This window comes from Neofelis nebulosa, chromosome 2, assembly GCF_028018385.1.
Source record: "Neofelis nebulosa isolate mNeoNeb1 chromosome 2, mNeoNeb1.pri, whole genome shotgun sequence".
NCBI classification, from domain to species: domain Eukaryota; kingdom Metazoa; phylum Chordata; class Mammalia; order Carnivora; family Felidae; genus Neofelis; species Neofelis nebulosa.
In genome coordinates, this window is record NC_080783.1 from 20,111,482 (window position 1) to 20,125,078 (window position 13,597).

Consider the following 13,597-nt stretch of genomic DNA (forward strand, 5'->3'; position numbering starts at 1 on the left):
GATGGAGCCTTGCATCAGGCTCTGCAGGGCTGCTTAAGATACTCTGTCTCCCTCTCCTTCTGTTCCTCTTCTGCTTGCGTGCACGTGCACTCTCTCTCTCAAAATAAAAAATAAAAAATGAAGTAGGTATCTCTTTGTGTAAAAGATTCTTAAAAAATTGGTTAATGCTATTCAGAGTCTTTCTGGTTCCCTACAACTTTTAGTATTATTTGTTCTAGTTCTGTGAAAAATGTTGTTGGTATTTTGAGATGGATTGCATTGAATCTGTAGATTGCTTTGGGTAGTATGGACATTTTAACAATATTAATTCTCCCAGTCCATGAGCATGAGATATCTTTCCATTTGTTTATGTTATCTTCAATTTCATCAATGTCTGGTAGTTTTCAGAGTATAGGTCTTTCAATGCCTTGGTTAAGTTTTTTTCCCAGGTATTTTATTCTTTTTGGTACAATTGTAAATGAAGTTGTTTTCTTAACTTCTCTTTCTACGACTTCATTATTAGCATATAGAAACACATATCAAACTCATCACCCAAAAAGCAAATAATCCAGTGAAGAAATGGGCAAAAGACATGAACAGACACTTTTCCAAAGAAGGCATCCATTTGGCTAACAAACACATGAAAAGATGCTCAACATCTCTCATCATCAGGGAAATAACAATAAAAACCACAATGAGGTACCACCTCACACATGTCAGAATGGCTAAAATTAACAACTCAGGAAATGACAGATGTTGGCAAGGATGCGGAAATGACTCGTTTGTCCTTCACTGGCTACATGGTTAAATAGACTGAAGTAATCCACACCATAGGCTACTTCTCAGCCATAAAGAAAAGAAAGTATTGATATGCAACTACTTGAATGAACTTCAAGGAATAATGTTAATTAAAAAAAAGCTAATCTCAAAAGTTATGTACTATATTATTGAGTTGAAACACTATTTTTTTGAAATAATAAAATTATAGAGGTGGAGAATAAATTAGTAGTTGCAGGGAAAAAAGGAACACTACCAATTTCTGAGTATCAATTTTGCATCCTGCAACTTTACTGAATTTGCTTATTTCCTCTAGTAGTTCTTTTTCTTTCTTTTGGTGGGTTTTCTGTGTGTAGTATCATGTCATCTGCAAATAGTATATAACCAAATATTTGTTTTTTCAAAATTGGTTAATGGCCATTGTCTCTGCAGAGAGGGTCTGAAGATTCCATGGGAGTGGGAAGAGGCTTTCACTTTTCATTTTCTACCTTCTGTCATAATGTTTACGCTTTCAAACCATGCACATACATTACTCTTATTTTTGAAAATGTCAAAGACGTTATCTGCGTGGCATGTTCATGGTACCTAGCTTTCTTTTGTCACTGACATTTTAAGTTTAAGAATGAAGTACTCACTGAGAAGCACATTGTTCTAGAATACTGTAATTATCAAAATTGGCCTAAAATAGTATTTTTGAGAACGTGAAGCATCTGGTGTGCTCATTATTTATTACTGAAAGGTCACCTTGGCTTCATCTTCCCTCCTTTTTCTTAGTTTTAGAATCTATGCTTGGAATGAATGACTTCCAACAGTCTTAAGTAATACAAAGGGGACTTCATTCCACAAAGCAAGTTCTTGCTGAGTGGGAAGATTATATACATCATATAAGATTTATATATGTGTATACACACACACACACACACACACACATATACACATATACATATACACACACACACATATATATATACACATACATAAATCTTAAATGATACCTTATAGTACATACATATATGTACACTTTATAGCTAAATAAATTATTTCTCTGGGATTTTAAGGATGTGTATATGTGTATTTTGTGGATATGTACAATTTTTTTCTCTCAGTATGGCACAAGTGTGCCATAAAGTGTAAGCAACTTGACTTTGAAATCACACTGCCTTAATGATAATTCTGGCTCTGCACTTACCAGCTCATAACTGTGGGCAAGTTACTTAAGAAATTTTTTTAATGTTTATTTATTTCTGAGAGAGAGAGAGAGAGAGAGAGAGAGAGAGAGAGAGAGAGAGAGAGATTGCACGAGCAGGGGAGGGGCAGAGAGAGAGGGAGGTACAGAATCTGAGGCAGGCTCCAGGCTTTGAGTTGTGAGCACAGAGCCTGACGCGGGGCTTGAACTCATGAACTGTGAGATCATGACCTGAGCTGAAGTCAGACACCCACCCAGGCACCCCGCAAGTCACTTAGATCCTCTACACCTTAGTGTTCTTACTTCTGGAATGGTGATTGCCACCTATTTCACAGAGAGTTTGGAGGATAACATGAGATAAAAATGCTTGGCATTTTAGTAATCACTCAATGTATGGTGGAAGTTATTTACTGTTACAAGTGACAGTTCAAACCCACTTTGTCTAGTGAAGAATTTTGTTTTATTACAATCCAGTTTCTCTAACTCACCTACCAAAAGTTTCCCTGATTGGGAAAGGGATGGACTGTGTAGAAGTCAGTATCTTCAGACACGCAGCCCTACAGACTTCTGAGATCTTTGAGCTCAGCTGTCCTTCTAACGTTGGCCTTTTCATTTACACCAATGAGGAATACAATGTCCATGGAAGTTCACTGATCATCCAAGCTCACAAGGCTGTGACTTTAAAACCAGATGTCCTGGCTTCCAGCGAGGTACCCTTGAAGTATTGCAGCATGCAGAATGGAGCAGACTCCAGCAGGCCATGACTGTGACCCAAATGTCACCTTTCTTGCTCCTCACAAATAAGATAATCCTCTTTGTAGCAGAAACCCAGGTTTTCAACTCAGATGCTTCATGGATTCTTTGAAACTGGCATCACTATTCATTGTCACTCTTTTTAAATCATATTGTCCAAAAGACCGGGCATTTTTAGTGTCTTCTGAGCTGGGCATCAAGCTCCATCACCCTGAAGGGAATTCTGCTGTGGTGTGGTCTCCAGGATAAAGGAAGCGTTATCTGAACCAATGTCACGACTGTAATTGTCACAGAGACTCTGGCAGACCCAAAGCCCTGGGCATCACTTCAAGCTAAATGACTTAAAATAAAAGTCCCTGACTTCTAGAGCCTGGTATGTTTTTGGTTCAGTTTGAAAGAATTTCTCATCTTTAGAGCTGTCTGAAATGAAATAGCAAGTTTCTCCTCTTTGAAAATATTTAATCAGAGACCGACATATCCCTTGACATAAATATTGTAGAGGAGTTAGATGATCTCAAAGTCCTTCATTCTAGGGCAAGGCATTATCTTTTCCATTAACCACCAAAGAGGTGACTAAATGAAGGGAACCCTTCATAGAGTTAGGGGAAATTTCATCAAATTTCCCATACTACAAATTGTTTCTGTGACAGGAAACCAATGGATGAATAGGACTAAACCTTGGACTTGGTGTTAGGACATCTGGCCAGGATCTATCCCTCCACCAAGTAGCTTTCATGCTAGGTGATTCTGCTCTCTGGGTCTGTTTCCTCACCTATCTCATCAAAGGATGGGGTCATAGAAGCGCTAAATTTCCTTGTGTTGAGGGCTTGGCTGGGAATTGGTAATTGGTCAGAAAACAAAGTTCAAACATCTGTATGAGATGAACATATGGCAGGTCTATGGGGAAAGAATAGAACCCACCGAACTTTCAGTGGTGAGCATGTCATTATTCACTTATGCTCCTGGCTGAGAGAAGCACAGATTCGGGAATGAAATGGAAGGGGCCTTGAAACCTGCACCAGTACTGCTCAACTCGGTCATGGAGGCCTGCTCACCAAATGAAAGCTCTGGTGTTTGCAGCTTGTGCTTCAGACCATAATAAAGAGAATGTCCATGTTTTAAATTCCCAGGAGCCTTGGCTTCTGCAGGCTAGGAAGATACTTCAGCTTCCATCTATGCTAGGACTGCCAAAACAAAAGTACCACAGGCTGAGTGGCTTAAATGACAGAGATTGTTTGTCTTACAGTTCTATAGGCCAGGAGTCTGAGGTCAAGGAGTCTTCAGGATTGCTTCCTTCTGAGGGCTATTAGTACAGAATCTCCCCCAAGCCTCTCTCCTTAGCTTGTAGATGGCATCTTCTTTCCATGTCTCTTCACATTGCCTTCCCTCTATATGTGCTTCTGTGTCCAAACTTCCCCTTTTTATAAGGACCCCAGTCATATTGGATTAGGGCCCACCCCAATGACTTCACTTTAACTTGATTACTTCTATAATGACCCTATCTCCAAATGAGGTCACGTACTGAGGTACTGAAAGTTAGGACTTCAACACATGAATGGGAGGAGTACAATTCTCCTCATAACACAATCCTTACAACCCCACTTACTCCACTGCACATCGTAGGTCATGTCACAGTTGGCAGGATGGGGAATTGGTGGTGAGTCATGAAAATGACCACGTTCTCCTTTAGGCCCATCCATCTCATTTAGCCTCATTCCTCCATTCATTCTCCCCAGTTATTTAAACCCGTCTTTGTTTCTTATATCAATATTCCCTTTGATTTGGTGAGTGGTGTGTTTGTGTGTGCATGTGTTTGTGTGAGAGACAGTAGCACATGGCTCCTCTCAGTGCTCCTGCTCAGTAGAGAGGTGGATCATTTGCCGGTAGGCTGTATATGGGTCTAATTCTAACCACATAGCTAGCTTTGGGCTCTTGTCTCAGGGTTTCTCTGGCTGCAATGTTGACATGTGAACAGTAAATCTCTGATTTCCTGGGGTGAAGCAGTAACCTCACATCCACACCAACAGGAAAACAAACTCAGGGTAAATCAAGTCTCATCTCAGTAATTATCTCACCATGCATTTATGTTGGATTGGGTCCCCCCTCCTACCATGATAGCCATCATCTCCATTCTGGACTCCAATGATCCACTTTGCCGTTGGAAAAGTGGGTCCAGTATCTTCTTGACCTTCCTTTGGGTTCATCTGCCAAAATTAATCCATGATCTTATTCACCTTGTGGCTGGCTAAGTATTTAAGCTGACTGGGAAACAGTAATTTATCCCCATACCCCCTAAAACAGTTCCAACTTCATGTGTTGAATCTTTACAAAGTATATGAATGAAGCAGAAGCAGAAGCAGATGATTTTGAAGAGGCAAGAACTCATGCAGGGAAGGCTAATAGTCTGATTCTCATCTTTAGGGACACACTACATGAAGAGAAAGACTTTAACTCCTAGCTCCCAGTTGAGATCCCATTCCAGCAGACAACCCCACTGTCTAATGTGACTCAACTCTATAAAGCTGCTGGATGAACGTTCTAAAGCTGGTAGATGAATATTCCATTATCCACTCCTCAGCTCTGTTAACCACGATAACACTGGACCTTCCCAATTTCCAGGGTTGGAGAGAGCTTTCTCATTCGAATGCGGCGTGGGTGGGTCTGGCTGGGGAATGCTGGTAATTAACAGCATGAGTTTTACCTATGATCTGGAAGCAAGCAAACAACATAAGCAAATATGAGATGGACGCATGGAGGGGTAAGGAAGTGGTCAGAAACTTGGGAGTCTCCATCCTCTGAAGATAATTGAGTTGGTAGGAAACAGACCAATTTCAGAGTTAACGCTAATAATAAGTCACATTTATCGGGCATATATTACATGCCATGCATTGTGCTGCGTGCTTGTACTTGGTCCCATTGAATTCTAACAAAAATCTTTGGCAAGGACCATTTCTAGAAGTGGGGAAGATCAAATGTGCTACTGTGTGTAAAAGTGCTTAGAGATGATGAATTGTCATAAAGCCACAAAGATTCAGTACATGGTATTATATTGTTAAATGACCCCTGAAATTTCCTTTCAGTCTAAGACTTACGTAGCGAAATAGTAGATTCCTGAAAGATATGTGATACAGCCTTATCATGTACCACAAAGCGTCACCCAAAGAAGTGACATCAGCTTGTTAGAGACGGAGAAAAATGCTGTGTGACCTACTCAGGGAACCACAATAATGTAGAACCTTCCTTCTAAAACCATGAGGGCACTCAGGTCAAATAGGTTGGCGACCAACCAAGACATACACAGTGTCACCCATAGCCCTGGTTGAAAAGAAGCCAGGTTTTGCATGGTCTTTTGATGAGTGGCTTTGCTTGGGAGTATAAAATTTCCAAGGTTTGGTCTCTGCTGGACTCTGTTTTCATATCAGTGGAATGGGGACAATGTTTCACATTTATACTGATGCATTAAATGAGTTGATGTATTTGAACACATCTATCAAAGTGCTGACATACAGGGGGCGCCTGGGTGGCACAGTCGGTTAAGCGTCCGACTTCAGCCAGGTCACGATCTCGCGGTCCGTGAGTTCGAGCCCCGCGTCAGGCTCTGAGCTGATGGCTCGGAGCCTGGAGCCTGTTTCCGATTCTGTGTCTCCCTCTCTCTCTGCCCCTCCCCCGTTCATGCTCTGTCTCTCTCTGTCCCAAAAAAAAAAAAAAAAAAAAAAAAAGTGCTGACATACAGGAAGTAATAAAAATAATAATTAAACACCCACTGTTCTAGCCTGGCTGGGAAATGAAGACTCAGAATGGGTAGGGTTCATGCAGGCTGACACATTCTATAAAATGGGTGGTGTTTAAAGGAAGTGAGTCCAGAGGCATGGAATATACATGCCCTTTGGGCAAGAGCCTTGTTTGTTCTTATTCATACAATGCCACCCACCTTGTCAGTCATTTACTCTTTGTTGGCAATTGTTTTTTCTAGAGTGTGGAGGTATGTGAAGGAGTTTGTGTGGGGACACCGTATGGTTGTCTTTAATCCCATTGAGAAATATTCAGCTAGAGAGGCCAGAACTGAAGCTGGGGACATTCAATCAGCTGTATGAATGAACACCTCAAGTAAATAGCTGTGGTGTTAAAACAGAGGCTTAGGAATTTGACAGACCTGTGTGTTTGTGGGCCAACTCCTGAACTTCTCTGATCTTAAGCTTCAATAATTAGGTGTGGTAATTCATGTAAAGCACTAGGCCAGTGCGTAATCGATGTTCCGTATCATTATTTTCAAGGCAGCTTTATATACATCATCCTAAATTATTTCACTTGAAAGTAAGGTGAACAGGGTAGGAACTAGAGACAGAGATTCCCAGGTGAATGGGTTTCTTAATAGCGTCAGCTCTGTATTCTAGTTGTGGCTCTGGCAACAACCCAGTCAAGCCACTGTTGGTTTGCCCTCTGATCTCTGATGGAATGACACTAAATCATCTTCATGCGGTGCAGTCCAAATGACTGCACAATCACATGTGTTTCTGAAGTGGGAGATGAACTCTGTCCATATTTGGAAGTTGAGGTGTGGGGGCAGAAAGAGTGGAGAGGTGAGGTTTAGATAATATGGCCGCCGTTCAGTCACAGGTCCTTTTGAAGGATTGGCTGGTGAGTTCTGGAAGACGGATCATCCCCAGCACTTCAGCTTCAGAGTTGCGGAGGCAGGCTCCCAGATGAAGGAATTCTTGGCTCTTTCCCGTGGCCTGACTTCCCTGCACAAGATTGGGGGCGGAGGGGGGGGGCGGTTGAGGGGAGGTCTGGCAGGGGCAAGATGAAGGGGATGAATGGAGATATGGAGCTAGGTAGCTTTGGTAACTGCTGGTGACTGAGTTCTTGTTGGCTATGGCTCATCACGGCTAAGACCCCAGACACCCCAGATGGAGGTTGGCTTTGGTCTGAGAAGTTTCCTTATACACAGTTTCCCCCATTTAAACTTAGTGCAAGGGAGCCTGATCCACAATGCCACTGTACTCTGAGGGCTTCTGGTCCCAGCCCCTAGCCTGTCTCGGCAACCTAACTACGGATCAGAGAGAGTGGGCGGGTCATACACTTGGGGGGAGGTAACATCAACAGAAGCACCTGGGATAAACTTGCCTGTTCATTGGCTCAAGCTCCCCATTAAACAAGTTCTCAGGCAATGCTGTTTGTCCTGTCCTCCGTGTGCTCAGTGTCCAAACTCCAAAGGTTTGACTGCAGGAAGCCAAATGTAGCCACACTGGCTCAGTACATAATAGCAGGCTTTTTAATTTTATGTGTATTCAATGTGTCTAGTTGGATGACTTGTTTAAGACAGAGTGCTATACTTTAAAATAACACTCTTCTAACAGCAAGGATCCTGTACCTCAGGGTTATCCTCCAGAACTTGGAATTGTTCCATAGGTACATGTCCTACTCTGCCTATTTGGTGGGTTATTAGGTTATTACTCAAAATATCTCTCTCTCTCTCTCTCTCTCTCTCTCTCTTTTTTGGTAGGAGAGGGGGCAGAGAGAACCTGGTCAGAGAGACAAAGCCTGATTTCAGGGGCTCTGACAAACCTTTATTCTTTGTCACAAAACAGTCTGAGATTTTGTCCTAGAAATGGCAACCGGTAGAAATTCTTTTCTTAAGCTTGAGGCTTTGTTCCCGGGAACATGCTAGAAAAGCTCTATAGGAAAGGACACACACTGCTTCTTATCTCTCAGTTTCAGTTGAATAAGGATGAATATCAGCTTTTACAGAAAATTAATTTTGCCAGGGGAGGGATGAGGGTTATTTGACTGGGTCGGCAGGGAAAGAGTGGGGGGGTGCAGCTGGGAAGTGGGGCTCCCTTTAAGAAGACAGGGGAGGGTCACCTGGCTCAGTCGGTTAAGTGTCCGACTTCAGCTCAGGTCATGATCTCAGGGTTTGTGAGTTCGAGCCCTGCGTCTGGCTCTGTGCTGACAGCTCAGAGCCTGGAGCCTGTTTCGGATTCTGTGTCCCCCTCTTCCTCTCTGCCCCTGCCCCACTCATGCTCTGTCTCTCTCTGTCTCTCAAAAATAAATGTATAAAAATGTTAAAAAATTTTAAAAGGACAGGGGAACAAAAATAACTCTGCAACAATGGGGTGCTTGGGTGGCTCAGTTGCCTGAGCATCCAACTCTTGATTTTGGCGCAGGTCATGATCCCAGGGTCATAGGATCCGGTCCTGCATCAGGCTCCATGCTCAGCATGGGATTCTCTCTCTCTCTCTCTCTCTCTCTCTCTCTGTCTCCCTCTGCCCCCTCCTCACATGTGGTCCCTCTCTAAAAAATAAAAATGAAACAACAAAAGAAAACTCTGCAATGATACAAAAGCAAAACTTTCATTTTTCATAATTTGGAGGAAAATATATCCTGCTGGTGAGGATCTGGGAACACTAAGGTGCACTGTATTCTCTGCTTCTCTTCAGCCGAGTCATTGTGAAAGGGTGAAGCCCCAGTTCTCAGGCATTATAAAATGAAAACATGTCAAAAATTTTATATAGCTCAGTAATTAATGAGGAAACCAGCAAGGTGTTACGACTGGTTTAAAGGAGAAGTCAAAGTACTCCACAAATACAGACCATGCAGAATGCTAAAATCAGTAATAAATGGTGACATTTCCCGAACTTGCCCAATCTTGAATGAAACACCCCATCAACAAAAGCCTCTAGAGCCTTCTCTACTGACTGCAGGGTTTGATGTTATCTCCAACAGTACAGCTTCTAGTTTTTTTTAAAATACTTATTTATTTTTGAGATAGAGAGAGACAGAGCATGAACAGGGGAGGGCCAGAGAGAGAGGGAGACACAGAATCTGAAACAGGCTCCAGGCTCTGAGCTGTCAGCAGAGAGCCCGACGTGGGGCTCGAACTCACGGACCGTGAGATCATGACCTGAGCCGAAGTCGGACGCTTAACCGACTGAGCCACCCAGGCGCCCCAGCTTCTGGCTTTCGAAAGCAGTAATAAAAACTTGATTCTGGTGTGGTTAATTATAGGGAATTGTTACAAAGAGGGTTTCCCAGGGTTGACTTGCAATCCTCCATGCTAATTCCTATAGAGGGGAAGGCCCTGCCTTCGAAATGATTACAGAGATGCAGAGATCTTTCTTCTTCCCTGATGTCCTGTGTGATCTAAGGAGATCCACATCTCCGTTTCCTGTTCCCGTGAAAACAGATGATGATACCAGCTTTGACTTACTTTTCCAAAAAGCTTTGCATCAAAGCCAGGAAAATGACCGTCAAGTGAATTTAAATGACCACCTGCCCCGCACCCCGGCACACAGAAGTTGCTTAATTGAGCTCTGGCTAACGCACCCAAGTAAGGGAGGGGAAGACCTTCCATGGTCCTGCTCAACCTGATTGGTGGAATCCTCCTCAATGCGCACAAACACCCTTGTCATTTCTCCTGGCAACCCTCTCCATGCTGTTTGTTTGCAGTGACATGACACGCTGGTGCCTGGAGACAGGGCAGGGCGGGGAAGGCTTTGGACTCTGCTCAAGCCATTGCCCTCCCCACCCCCGCAAAGCTTTGTCCTCAAGCTCTGTCTCTGGGGCCCGTGGATCAGATTGCTTGCTTCCAGGTGCCAGAGAGACACTTTTCTGTTTGCTCTCCCACCCAGGCTGCCCTCAGTTTGTCCTTCCCCTATGTGGGGGTGGCTAGTGACAGAGGCTGTTTAGAAAGGAACCTTTCTTCTTTCTACCCTCTCTTTCTTCCCCGACCCCCTCAAATTGCAAGAACATTTTGGCTTCTTGCCCTCCCATGGGGCTCGCGTTGGAGATTTGAATCTGCTCTTGTTCCCTGTAAATAACCCAGAAGTTCAAGTGGAAGTGCAGTCCTCACAGGTGAGCTGTTCATGGTGCATAAGCAGGAATGCATAGAGCTGGCTGTGTTGCTGATAGATTCTCTTTTGAGCCTGGCCCAGTGCAGCCTATAGTCTCCCCAATATGTGTAGCCTCATCTATGGAGCTTTGCCACTGGTTTATTTTCTACTCCTCCCAGGCATAAGGTATTACCGAATTTGAGCACCTCTTACGCCCAAACAGCTGGCAAAGATTCTGCGTCTTGCTGTTAACCCCTCTGGCCTATGCCTCCTTCCTAAGGTATGTTCTTTTTGAAAAGGGAACTTACTGGCCATTGAGATGGCAGAACATCTACGATAGTGAGGGAATTTTATGTTGCAAGTGGATAGAAACCCAGCTCAAACCAGTTTCAGCAAAAACAGGAAGGTAATGCCTCACATAGCTGAGAAGTCCAGGGGCGTCGATGAATGCAGAGATTCAAAAGCCAGCATCAAGACCAAGGCTTCCTGCTGCTCAGGTTGCCATATTTAGCAAAGAAAACTACAGGACACTCAGTGGAACTGAATTTCGGAGAATAACAAGCAATTTCTTTGGTATAGGTTTGTCCTCTATTGCTTCCTATATTTGGTCTGGCCACCTCTCCCTGGCACATGATGTCAGCTTTCTCTTCCTGCTCATGTTGGGATTACTCTGAGGCAGGCCCTAGTGATGAGGTGATTGAATAGCTGTTGGAAGCCCTACACTCACATCTCAGAGCTTAGGAACCGTGGAGGAAGGACCCCCTTTCCCCCAAGGTTCTAGCACAAAACCCAGATTTATCTCCTTGATCTAGCTTGGGTCTTGTGTCCATCTCAGAAGTACTCACTCTTTCCAAGGGAATAAAACCCTGGCTAGGTCTGGGGCATGTGTCTACTTCTACTACTGGGATATCGATATAGCCACATATGAACCACTTGGACTCAGAGTTGGTAGGAGAGTCCCCCAGAGGAAAACCGGAGGGCTGTTACTAGAAGAAATAAATGCGAGCCAGATATCAACTCTGTGGTCCAGCGGTGGGCATGCTCTTCGTCAAGGCTCCTTGGAACCTCTCACCATCACACTTTGGCTTCTTAGGGTCTGATGCAGATCACAGAGGAGTGGGCCATGGTTTTCCCCCCACAGGATGAGTGGAGAATGGGTGGCAATCTAGGTTGCTTCTGAACCAACAGCAATGACGGTAGAAAAACATTTCTTTAGTACCTTCACTGCATAGCCTGTGATACCCAGAATGCGTCCTACATAAAGATAAAAAGGAAGGTATTGCTGATGTCCATGAACTTACCTTCTAGTGGCAGATATCATCATGTTGTACTTTGTTCTAAAGTCTCAGGGGCGCCTGAATGGCTCAGTCAGTTGAGCGTCTGACTTCGGCTCAGGTCATGATCTCGCAGTTCGTGAGTTCGAGCCCTGTGTCGGGCTCTGTGCTGACAGCTTGGAGCCTGAAACCTGCTTCGGATTCTGTGTCTCCCTCTCTCTGCCCCTTTCCTGCTCATGTTCTGTCTCTCTCTGTCTCTCCAAAAATGAACAAACGTTAAAAAAATTTAAAGTTTCATAATACTTTCTTTGTTTCTATATACAAGTCATTATGAGTATGTAAAGAAGGGATGAATTAATTCCACATAAAGCTTGCTGGAGAAGATGCATTTAGGCTGGGTCTTAGAGAACTGGTAGAGTTTAGACAGGTAGATATGGAAGAAAGAAAGGGGAAAAATTCCAAACAGATGAACTAAGAGAAGCAAACCTGTTAACCTCATGTTGCTGCTAGCCCGCAGGAGATGGCCTTGCCTTTCAGACTTCACTCAGGGACAGACAGACATTAAGGAATCCCAGGAAAATGAGTGATTGGTCACTCTGAGCAAGCTAATAACTTGGCATTCCTTCAAATACTTGTTCATAGTTAATTGAAAAGAGAAGACTGAGTGATGGCACAGGGGGGTGGGGGTGGGTGGTGAGTATTAGGAAAAGAGGGACCCCAGCTGGGGACATTCAGCTCCTTTTCTATTATTCTTGGTAGTTCCATTCTGGCTCCAAACCTGCATAGTCCCCTCAGCAAAGGAAAGACCCACAGTTAAGCGGACTCACCTTCCTTAATTTGCAAATATTGCACAATATTAAGGTTGCAAATATTAAGGTTACTTAAGTCTAGCCCTGGGAGGAAGGAGGGTTTTAGCTCCTTGGCCCTAGGAGACTTAATAAACCCTCTCCATATACCTTTTTCTTGAGGTATGCTCTGATAATTTTTTATTTTCTCACATTGCCCAGATATTTTATTCTCCTGGCGATATTTAGTGTGATGACCTGCCTCTTCTTCCAAATCTGACACGACTCCAGAGGGTTGAAAATTGGAAAACATTTTACCCCTGCAGTCCACAGCTGCCTGAGCGTGCTGCTCAGAGGGATCTGAGTGTATGTTGCTGGCTTCCTAAGGCAAGGACCGCAGAGAGTGTGAGGTTTTCCCATGGAGAGGCCATCGAGGGCAGCAGTAGAGGCTGGGAGCACGGACAGTGTACCAGTCAGGTGAGATGCCCAAATACTCCATTCACCCTACGCTGAGCGGTCTTGGAAATGCAGAAGAATTGAGAGGCCATTGTTCACCTGGCGATGCTTTTCTAAGGACTTCCATCTTCAAGAATGGACATTCCTTTGATGGTAGGACAGGTATCTAGGCCTTGAGCCCCCGGCCTTTTCTACTCATAGACTGCACTAATCCCTGGCCCCAAAGTCTCTCTTTCACTCATGCCTCCTATTGATATCGGCCTGATCAGGATTCTGACATGAAAAGCTCTGAATTAAATTTTGCCCCCCAAATGTTCTCGGTTCAAGTGTGTGTCCTTGGGCTATTTTTAGAAGACAGATTCCCCTGTGTTATAGTGAGGATCCCCCAAAGAAATAAGCTGGACTATGTGGCTCTAAATAAAAAAAAAAAAGATAGCAATAACCAACAGCAACAACAACAACAACAACAACAACAAAAACTGTCCAGAGAAATAATCAGTTTGACTCACTGTAGGGCCAAGTTATACTTTTGACACAATGATTAGACATTGAATTAAA